Genomic DNA, 11,342 nt, shown 5'->3' on the forward strand with positions numbered 1-11,342 from the left:
TGTACTTAAGTACTTGAGTAAATGTACTTAGTTACTTTACACCGCTGTTGATAACAAAACATTATGTAACATTACATATTGTTACACCATTATCAAAAGTATAGACGCAAAGAAGCCAGCGGCTTATTTCCACCACAGTCCTTTTATATGTATGTGCAAATTATGTTGTGTTGCATGATGTGATGTGTATGTGTGTAATTGTCTCCGCCAGGCCGAAAGGCATGGCGAGAGAGTATGTTTTACCCCCTGTCCGTCCGTGTGTCCGTGTGTCCTGTCCGTCCGTGAGCAGCTAATCTCCGGCACCATTTTGCCCAGTCGCTGCGAAACTGTGCACACACCCTGGATGCCAATTCAGAACCTCTGCCCCAACATGGGCCTGTTATAGCGCCACCAGGAGGCCGATTAGTGCAAAACCCATTTACTCCTACAGATGTTACCCAGACGTCATAACGTAACAACGGCTGATAAGTCTATTGAGAATTACCGAGCCATTCCGGGTGGAAAACGGAACGCTCGTCCCAAAACACACTGCCCCATTTTTTTCGCGGACCGAGGCCGCCGGTTTAGACCTGGGGCAGGGTGTTTTAGGACGACGGTTCTTCTTCTATTACATTTCTGAATGGAGAGAGGTGCGTGTCTCTGCGCAATGGAGAACCGGTTTGACGGCGAAACTGGTTTTCTAATGGCCACTCATTAACAATTCGGCCGAATGCAAATGAGCCTCATTTGAAAACAAAGGCGACTTTCTGTGGTTGGCTACAACAGAATAGGGTGAGGGGCTGCTAATGTTATGTTGATTTTTTGTTTTTTTCCCCTAGCGGATCTGACCCTACACAGGGGTAAGCAGGGTTTACAGACCGGGCCACAGCCTCTTGGCCCCAATGACGGTACGCCTCTGCTGACCTGGCGGAGACCTGTGCTCCGAGGAGCACTTTTTCTAGTTATTAATATGAGTTGTTGTTGTTGTTGTTGTTGTCTTTCTATTTCTAAAACAATAATTCTCATTCATACTTTAACATTTACATAAAGAAATGTGAAAGTGTATAAGTTGTCTTAAGAGATTGTTTACAGGTTAAATGTCTTGTATATGTTGTGCTTAATGTCTGGGGAAAAAACAGGTTGACTTGAACAGAGAGAACATTTCATAGTAAAAAAGCAGACAGCTGCATACTTTCTCTTATAGTTTAGTGGGGGGTCCAAATGGCTATAAATCACATTTCTACAACTGTTAGAGGCAGACATGTGTACGTACTGTAGTATAGGATATAGGCCTAGTGTGGGAATTGTATTATTAGGACAAATTTGCATACTACAGTTCAAATTATTATTATTTTATTTTATTTTATTGCTTGGCCAATAAATTATTAATACATATTGATTAATGAACAACAACAACCAAACAGCAAAGGTCTCTCTTGTGGATCAAATCTCTCTTATTAATTTATTTATTTTTAAATAGTTTCCCAAATTCCACAAACAATACAATATATTTGTCCTACAGGTACATAAAAACTGTTAAAATACATTGAAACAACTTCCAGCCTTACAGTACCTTTCCGCCCTGACGCATTTGATTTAGAACTCCAGGTCAAAAATAGAATGACCAACAATAATCCAATTGATTTCATGTCTGAGGTCTGTGTTTTTCTTGCTCTTCTCACTAGTCTACTGTACCTTACGTATTTTATATAAAAGCCACACCCTGAATGCCAGTATCATATATCTGTGAGTACCTCCCCATTCATTCTCACCAGAGTGTGACGTTTTATCCTGTTTTCAAGAAGAATGTGTGTGTGTGTGTGTGTGTGTGTGTGTGTGTGTGTGTGTGTGTGTGTGTGTGTGTGTGTGTGCGTGCGTGCGTGCATGCGTGCGTGTGTGTGCGCGCGCTGATGTGCTGTGGCAGTCCTGTCACTCTTGGTTCAATAAAACCCTAAAGTCCAGTTTATAGACGACATACACAGAAATTACCGTTCACATGCGCAAGGCATCTTTATTGACAAACAAGGGAGATTCCCTCTATAATATGTGAATAAAAGAACAGCAAATTAAAGATATTAAAACAATACGACCTGATATTTCACGAAGGCAATTCGCTCCACATGAAAGTCTGCATGCAAACAAGCGTTCGGTTGAGCGCCTGGAGAATTCTGAGGTTTTACCACGGTTCTCCGTTTACTACTCACTATGGGATATCAGCGCCCCCAGGCGATGGACAGAGCAACACACACGCTCCCGATGCCAATTACTGATTGGCTTAGGGTATGTCACGAGTCCGGAAGACCCGGGAGTACAAAAGCTCCCCGTGACATAGGCTCTCCCTCTTTTCTACTCTCTGCATGCGTATGCGCAGACTAATTCACACACAAAAAGTACTCAGAAAGATTTTTACAACAAAACCCTTAGCGGGAATAAGGAATATTCCCCACGGGAAAAATCTTGCTATTTATAAGTTCACTCCCGAGACTTATATATTAATTTTTCCTTTCCTATCTCCTCACGTTTTTCCTTAATTCTTGGTCTGTTCTGAAAACGCCGGTTAGCTGCTAACGCCGGTTAGCAGCTACTAGCTCATTCATTCATTCAGTGGCTAGGCTAATACTAGCAGCTAGGCTACGCTACTAGCTAGGCTATTAGCCTGTTGTTTTCCCAGACCAAGATGGAACCGCCGAGGAGTTGCGGGTTCGCGGAATGCGACCCCCTCATCGCCGCAGACGACCCCCACCGCGTCTTCATCCACTGCTTGGGGGTCGATCACGCGTTCTGCGCCAGGACCCACCCGGGTGAACCAGATGCGTGCCCTAACTGCGCGATGTTCACCGTTTCTCAACTCGACGCTCGGCTTGTCAGGGCTAGGACCCTGGTCGGCTGGACTAGACGAGACAACGGTGAGACCTCCACCGCCACCGGACCGGGGACCCCAGTTGTGCAGCACGAGCGGCCCCAGCTCATGGGACCCCCACCGGTGCCGATGCCGAGACTAAAGCGTCAAGCGTCCATGACGCTGACGCCACCTCCCGCCGCTGCTGCTGCGAGTGGGGGCTTGTCCCCGCCGCAGCATGATGGCAGCGGCCCTCCCTCCCCCCTGCCAGCAAGGAGTCGATGGCTCTTCACGATGACGACATGGCGGAGGACGGGGAGGATTTCCTGGAGCTCCCGTCGTACCAGGACACCCAGGAGGTGTCCACGACGAACCCCGGACGGGGAGAACCTCCCGCAGCCACCGAGGAAGAGATCCTCGAACCTGTGGCGGCTGGTTTCAACGAATGGCTAGCCTCATTAAGCAACAGGTTGTTAGCAGCGCTGTTCTAGCTTAGCTTGCTCGCTAGGACAACACCAGCTCGTTAGCCTCTTCAGAGCCGGCGTCTGTACCACGAAGGACGAGGCTACACAGCGACATCCAGAGTGGGAGCTCCTGGATGAAGAGCAACCGCGAAAAGATTCATCGGGTGCCTTGAGACACATAAAGGGTTTTCATAAGAGTATGTTGAACTGTTTCTGCTGTTTCCACTGTTTCTGTGCTTTATTCTGTTCCATTAAATTTTCCCAAAATACACAAGCACACTATCCAGCCCCGGTCAGGAGGTCACAACGCTAGGGGTCCCAGGGGATCCCCGGGCGTCGATGCCCTCCTCTATAAGCCCATTGTGCCTGTCAGGCCTGCTTTCACAGCATGATAGACACTAATGGGATACTTCCCTGCTTGTTTTCGTCGGGGTGCATCGACGCATAGGGATCACTAGGTGGTCCCCGTGTTGATAACCACCCCTTATAAGCCCAAAGCGCTTGGACTGTCCCTTGGTGACTTTCCAAACGCTGCTGGGATGAATACTGTGCATGCTATGAACAAGACAAAGGTAATAAACCCATTGCTAATTCTAAACGCCAGTGTACATGGGTCACGCCAAAATTTCCAATTCTACCATCCGTCCGGCAGAGGGCGCCAGAGGCCCACTGTGGGAAGGAAGGTTTGCAAGATGGCGGCGCGGGTCGAAGGTCACCCCAATATTTACAACCTGCCGAGCACCGTGTCACGCCAGCCTCTGGAGGGTGACAGAGTGCTTGCTTCGGTGGAGGCGGCTCCTTCGCTTCCTTTAGCCAGGCCAAGGAGCCTAGACAAGATGGCGACGGACTTTGTAAACACCAAGGGAGCAGCGTGGAATGCTTCCGTACTCAGTCACGTGACCCCCACGCTTGCACGGGCCCGGTGGATTAGGTGTCGACGTCACCTGTTTCCATGGAAACGGATGTCAACGTCTCTTCACTCCTGGTGAGTTAGCCGTGACTATTACTAGCTATGGTACCTGCTAGGTTAGCATAGCCTCCAGTCAGGCTGCTGTTGTTTCACTTAGTGGCTGACTAGCCTCACTAACATCGACACAGTTAAAGAGCAGTGTTGTTTTGGTGCAGTGCTTAGACAGTCCCCTAAAACAACACCGCGGTGGCCATAGCTCTCCTTCGTTCTTGGTTAGCCAAACAACTACAGGTAGCAGCTAAAGGCTAAAAGCGACCTGTAGCTAGGCTAGACTAGACCAGGCTAAGCTTACAAGCTAAGCTAGTTAGCCCTTTGTCTACACTACCACGATGGAGGCTCAGGTTCACTGGGTGCTTTGAGACAAACATAAAGGGTTTTCATAAGAGTATGTTAAACTGTTTATGTTGTTTTACACTGTCTTTGTGCTTTATTTTGTTGCATTAAAAATGTCCTAAAATACACAAGCACATTATCCAGCCCCGGCCAGGAGGTCACAACGCTAGGGGTCCCAGGGGGTCCCTGGGCGTCGATGGCCCCCTCTATGAGCCCATAGAGTCAGGCTGCTGTTGTTTCACTTAGCGGCTGACTAGCCTCACTAACATCGACACAGTTAAAGAGCAGTGTTGTTTTGGTGCAGCGCTTAGCCAGTCCCCTAAAACAACGCTGCGGTGGCCATAGCTCTCCTTCGTTCTTGGTTAGCCAAACAGCTACAGGTAGCAGCTAAAGGCTAAAAGCGACCTGTAGCTAGGCTAGACTAGACCAGGCTAAGCTTACAAGCTAAGCTAGTTAGCCCTTTGTCTACACTACCACGATGGAGGCTCAGGTTCATTGGGTGCTTTGAGACACACATAAAGGGTTATAAAAGACTTTCATGTTGTTTTACACTGTCTCTGTGCTTTATTTTGTTCCATTAAAAATGTCCTAAAATACACAAGCACATTATCCAGCCCCGGTCAGGAGGTCACGACGCTAGGGGTCCCAGGGGGTCCCTGGGCGTCGATGGCCTCCTCTATGAGCCCATTGTGCCTGACAGGCCTGTTTTCACAGCATGGCAGACACTAACGGTCTCTAATGGACGCCACAGTACGAGTCCGCTGGACCGCGTGGCGACGTCATCGGTCCCCGTGGAAATGTGCACGTTGCCCACGGGACTGATAACAGCAGCGCCCCCTCCCGACTCGCTCGCTCGGTGAGCAGCTTTTGGGAGGGTTGCAATCCGAATCTGTTTTTATCCCAGTACATCAGCGTTGCACTGTGTTTTACTGGTTAAGCTCAGTACGGCAGTAACACACTGTGGTTGTACTGACCAGGCTCCCCTGAACAACAACAACACATTGTGGTTGCACTGGTGTGTTTTCCACATGCCTTGTGTTACTTCCTATGTCAGACAAGTGTGTCTCTCTCATGCGGAAGATAAAAGCAGCCATGACTCTGAGAGAGGAGGTTCTCTCTCTCTCTTGAGCAAGGGCGCTACCAGAGAAATATCTACGAATCAGAACCGACTGGGTTTCTGTTCAAAGCTTTTTCTGGTGAGAAAAAAGGGGGGGGGGTCGTACGGCCCTTTCTGAATCTGAAGGGCCTCAACAAGTATCCATTTCATTGTTGACGACCGTGAAGCTGTTGCGAACGGTACGTCAGGGGCACTGGTGGACGGGCATCGACCTCTAGGTTGCTTGCCTCCACGTTCCAGTCTGGCCTCCACACAGAGAATTCCTGCACTTCGGCTACAAAGGGGAGTGTACGAGTATACGGTTCTTCCCTTTGGTATGTCATTAAGCCTGCGAGTGCTCGTGCAGTGTACCAATGCGGCCATAGCTCCACTGCGGCGACAGGGGATCAGTCTGTCGACTTAACTTCGACGACTGGTTAATTGCCGCAGGCTCAGAGGAGGAGGTGGCACGGCACACGGCCGTGGCCCTCTCCCACCTGACGTCGCTATGTTCACAATCAACGTCCAGAAGAGCGTTCTGGTTCCATCTCAGCGGACCACCTTCTGGGGGATCTCGCTGGACTCGAACACGCTCAGAACGCGGCTGTCCAAGGGCAGGTTAGACAGCGTCTTAGCTTGTGTGAGGTCTTTTCGCGTGGGGCGTCAAGTCACTTACAAACTAGGCATGCAAGCGGTGAGTCTCATGGCTTCAGTCATTCACTTAATCCGCTTGGGCAGGTTCTACATGAGACCTGTATAGAGGTGGCTGCGGGCTCTTCGGATCCCACTCACCTCAGGCTATCAGCAAGTGGTGGTGTTTCCAGGGTGCATGGAGACACTCGGATCGTGGTCGCAGGTGGCCTTTCTGTCCCAGGGGGTCAGTATAGGTGCTGTGATATCGCAGAAGGTCATCACCACGGACGCCAGCCTCACTGGGTTTTTCCTCGCTCTCAAACAGTTCGGGGCTCGGTTTCGGGGTTGTTATGTCTCGATCAGAACATACAACACCACGACCATGTGCTATGTCAACAAGCAGGAAAGCTTGGCCTCCCTGGTGTTGGACGGATTAGCGTGCGAGATGACGCTGTGATGCGACTCACGTCTCGCGTCCATTCAGGCGTTCCATGTGCCGAGCCTCCTGAACGAACTGCTTTATGCTTTCCCGCCAATGGAGCTGATCCTCCCCATGTGGGGGAGGGTCAGGCTCCGAGGGTTGTTGATGTTGCTGGTGGCCCCAGCATGGGACACGTAGAGGTCAGGAGATAACTCCTCTCCTTCACGACGTGCCTTGGGCCCTCCTTGTCGGCAGAGGGGGGACGCCCTCAGGACCTAGACCTATGGGTCTGGCCCGTGAGAGGGTGAATTTGAGCTCGTGTGGCCTTCCCCCTGACGTGGTGGCTACCATCCAGGGCGCAAGGGCCGTGTCCACGAGGAATGCTTACGATGTCAGATGGTGGTTGGAACAGTCACCAGTGGTGGTGGCTTTCCAGGCCTCGGTGTGTAGCATTCCTACTTTCTGCAGAGAAGGCTAGATCGGGATTTATCCTTCTCAACAGTGAAGGTGTTTTGGGCGGCCATTTCGCTTGCCACGAAGGTTTCGATGGCAAGACGGTGGGCCAGCACCCCTTGGTGCGCCGGTTTATGTGCGGCGCCAGGAGAGCCAGGCCGGGTAACAGGCCACTGTTCCCAGCCTGGGATCTGACGGTTGTGCTGGAGGCACTATGCCGTCCATCGTTCGAGCCTTTTGAGTCTGTGGATCTGAGGATCATTAGTCTCAAAACGGTCCTCTTGGTGGCCCTGTCTACGGCTAAACGGGTCAGTCACATGCATGCACTCTCGATGAGTCCGGAGTGCATGAAGTGTTTTAACAATGACAGGAGGGTTTTGCTTAAACCTAACCTGACGTTCGTTACCAGGACCGGGGTGGCCCCGGATCCGGGTGAGTTGGTAGCCTTCCATCCGCCTCCCTTCGTTTCGGCGGAGGATAGGCGGTTGCATTGTTTCTGACCAGTGAGAGCTTTGAAGCTCTATTGTCAGAAGACAGCGGCCAATCGCTCATCGACGTAGCTCTTTGTCTCTTTTGGGCCTTGGAGTTCAGAGGAAGGCGGTCAATAAGGCAACGGTTTCTAGATGCCATTAGGTTGGCTTATGTGAGTAGTGGTGCCCCGGTCCCGGAGGGTCTGAGGGCTCACTCTACTAGAGGCATGGCTACATCCTGGGCTCTCTACAGGGGAGCTTCGATCCAGGAGATCTGTGCAGCCGCAAATTGGTCGTCCCAATCGACTTTTGCGGTTTTCTACAGCCTGGACGTGGCGGCGTCATCCTTGGCGCGCGCGGTCCTAGGCGTAGCGGCTGCCTCCAGACCAGTGGAGGGAAGGGAGTAGGCTTGGGGCTTTTCTCCCTATCTCTCGACTTCCTCTTGGGTTTCCATGGGACCAGCTGGGCTGGCTCCCAGGAGATGGGGCCCTGTTTCCTCATATTGAGTTATGAGGCAGGCTTGTGTCTGCCTGTTAGTAAATAGGCGGACTCTGGAGTCTGTCAGGGCCTAGCTTGGTTATCTATCCCGCACCCCAGCCCGGTGGGTTGGGGGCGCCCATGGGGCCATAGGTCACGTCCGTGTGGGCGGGACCTAGGGGCTGAGGGGCGTGCGGGCCTGTCAGGGTTGTGTGGCTCATTACCTCAAGGGGGGTTTATGAATCCCATAGTGAGTAGTAAACGGGGAACCGTGGTAAAACTAGAGGTTACGAATGTAACCCCGGTTTTAGTAGGTTCGGAGTTTACTACTCACCAGACACCCCTTTCTGTGCGCATTTGGCATGAAGAGAGGAGAATGTTAAGAGGAAGAGCCTATGTCACGGGGAGCTTTTGTACTCCTGGGTCTTCCGGACTCGTGACATACCCTAAGCCAATCAGTAATTGGCATCGGGAGCGTGTGTGTTGCTCTGTCCATCGCCTGGGGGCGCTGATATCCCATAGTGAGTAGTAAACTCCGAACCTACTAAAACCGGGGTTACATTCGTAACCTCTAGTTCTTATCTATTACATTCAGTATATCAACGCTGTGGCTATCAAGGCCTGTTTTCTAACTAGAGCACTACCTCAGTGCTCCACACTCTATAAAGTAAAGGTTGACGGCCCAAGGTTCCACAATGGACCATCAACCCCTCTTTGGGTACGAATTTAGTATCCACAACAACACAAGATTAAAATGTGAACAGTACTTTATAGCAATTATCATCTAGCACAACATGCTGCATGTTTAAAAAAAATCAGGTCCCATTTTTTTCTTTTTGAGTCATGTGAGCCGAGGAAAACCCTTTTCTTTGAAGAGGAAACTCTGAACTAGGCTGGGGCTAGTGATGAGCGGGTCGACCCGTAACCCGCGGGACCCGCGGGTCAACCCGCGGCGCGGGTGGGTCGAGTCAGGATTTCAGAGGAAATTATGCGGGCTACGGGTGAGCGGGTCAGCCGCTCTCACACGCAAAAAAAAAACAAAAACCCTATTTTGAACAACATGCTTGTTTATTCAGCCCATGACAATGTTGTGCTACTGTAGACATTTAAAGGGACTTTGGGTACTTAAAAGAGCGCTATATAATATATATTCATATTCCCACCGCGGGTCGCGGGGCGGGTTGAGCCATAGATTTATATGGGGTCGCGGGTCGCGGGTTGAGGCGGGTTGGGTTCCGTCGCGGGTTGGGGCGGGGCGGGTCATGAAAAAACCTGACCCGCACATCACTAGCTGGGGCAGTCCCAAACCTACCATCTGGACATGAGCTCTTATTGGGGACAATCAGATCATTTGTCATTTGATTCCAATAAGTGTATTGCTAAACTTAGGGTCCCTCAGTGGGGCATTCCCACTGAGTTTTCCTTTACAAGCGACTATTCTAACATGTGTATAATTTTTTCTTGTAATATGTGTGCATTTTAGTTTCTTCTTCTCCAATTCCTCCGGTGGAGGTGGTCACTTTTCCGAGCCCGGAGGAGGAGGTTCCGACAGAGCCCAAGACTAGCCCCCCCCCCCGCCCCCCCCCCCCCCCAAACCCATCCAGCGCCATTAACGAATGTACTTGGCACTGAATGAGCTAAGAGACGAAGGTCCCACTCCAGAGCCCCCCGGTCCGTACCCTCCTGGGGCGGAGGAGGTTCCTCCCAGTGCCTGAGACCGGAGCCCCCCGTATCATACACAGGGGCCCCAACCCCCAAGCGCTAGTCAGATCCGTACCCTCCTTGAGGTCAATAGTCGGGGCGCAGATATAGTGCAGGGGTGTGTTCTTCGTCAAGTTCAGCATGGGGGCCCAGTTCAGTGGCCTTGGGCAGCATAGATGTAGGGCCGTGTAAAAATCTCTCTGTTTGGTCTCTCAATACTACATCTGTCTCCAAAGAATACTCCATCTGATTAATACCTCCCCCATGATACAATGGTATGTTCCTGTCTGGCTGAGAGTGATATGGGTACTACTCAAATTAATTGTGTAGTGTCCCTCCTTGATATAAAAAAATTGGGTGGGGGTTTGGTGTGATCTGTGTATGCAATGGACTGTATTTATACTCACTTAACTATCATGCCTGTGTATGAGAGTGTGTGTGCGTTTCACTGTCTCTCCTTCCTTACACTTACTGTAAGTTTCTCTGTATCGGTCACTCTGCTATCAATCTGGGAACCCAGAACCAAATAAGAATGAAAAACAGCGCCCTCTGCTGTTTGTACTATCTTACTTGGCTCTGGGACAATGGCGACGTAGCACCCGTGGGCAAAGGAAACCGGGGTTTTGGTCTGCCTTCAGCTTTCACTTCCGGTGGTGCCACTATGTTTTCATTCCCACTAACAATATTTCTACACGGAACACTAACACCACTTCTCCCAGAGAACATGGATCGTTTTGGTTATAAACCCACTTGTTTCTATGATGAAAGAGTAAGTTAAAATGTGAATATCTTTCCGTGGTTTTGTCTGCTCCGCGGACGCTATTGTTAAATTAGTTTGGGTTTGTTTCGAGGGGGAAAGATCGACGGACACGTGAATCCCGCCCACTACATTTGATTGGGTAAAGCGCGGCCTGCTTCCTGATCTGAAGGCACGCCCACTTGTAGCCCAGTGCGTACATGTTATGACGAGCCTTCACGACAGATTCCAACGCAGAGCAGAATCTGTTCTTGAGAGATTACTCTGCTATAAGTCTAAGCACATTAATTTAACAAAAATTAAAGGCAACATTACATCACTTCGACATGAAAGTTTCTACAAGTATGAACTTTAGTATAGTCACTTAACATTATACTACTGTATCTATATAATACTATACTATCTCAATATGAATATTCTATTATACTATACATGCTATCATACTATTTCCCTCCTTGTCCTGCCACCCGGCAGGGCACACAGCATAGGAATGTGCAGAGGCCATGGTGCCACCCTCATTTACCGTGACTAAATGTAAAATGGTTCAAAGACGTATCTATAATTATTCAATCAAATTGATATTGGGTTGCACTTAAAGTTGACGAGTTAGTTAGTTAATTTTCATTCACCTTTTTTGACATACACAACAACACATACACAAAATGGAATTGGAAACACAACAAAACAACTTTCCCGTGCCTTTTGCACAGGTCAATTGACATTATTCTCGGGCTGTACAAAATTGTACA

At 49.8% G+C, this 11,342-nt stretch overlaps 1 long non-coding RNA gene across 1 annotated transcript; it reads left to right on the forward strand.

Annotated features, from left to right (window-relative positions):
- The first annotated feature begins 8,975 nt into the window (after positions 1-8,975).
- LOC308078408 lies at positions 8,976-9,891 on the forward strand. Its single transcript, XR_013932512.1, has 3 exons — positions 8,976-9,037; positions 9,436-9,583; positions 9,619-9,891. It is a non-coding gene; the product is annotated as an uncharacterized lncRNA (long non-coding RNA).
- The last annotated feature ends 1,451 nt before the right edge of the window (positions 9,892-11,342 follow it).

The sequence above is a fragment of the Gymnoscopelus braueri genome (assembly GCF_963280865.1).
Source record: "Gymnoscopelus braueri genome assembly, chromosome: 22".
Taxonomy (NCBI): Eukaryota; Metazoa; Chordata; class Actinopteri; order Myctophiformes; family Myctophidae; genus Gymnoscopelus; species Gymnoscopelus braueri.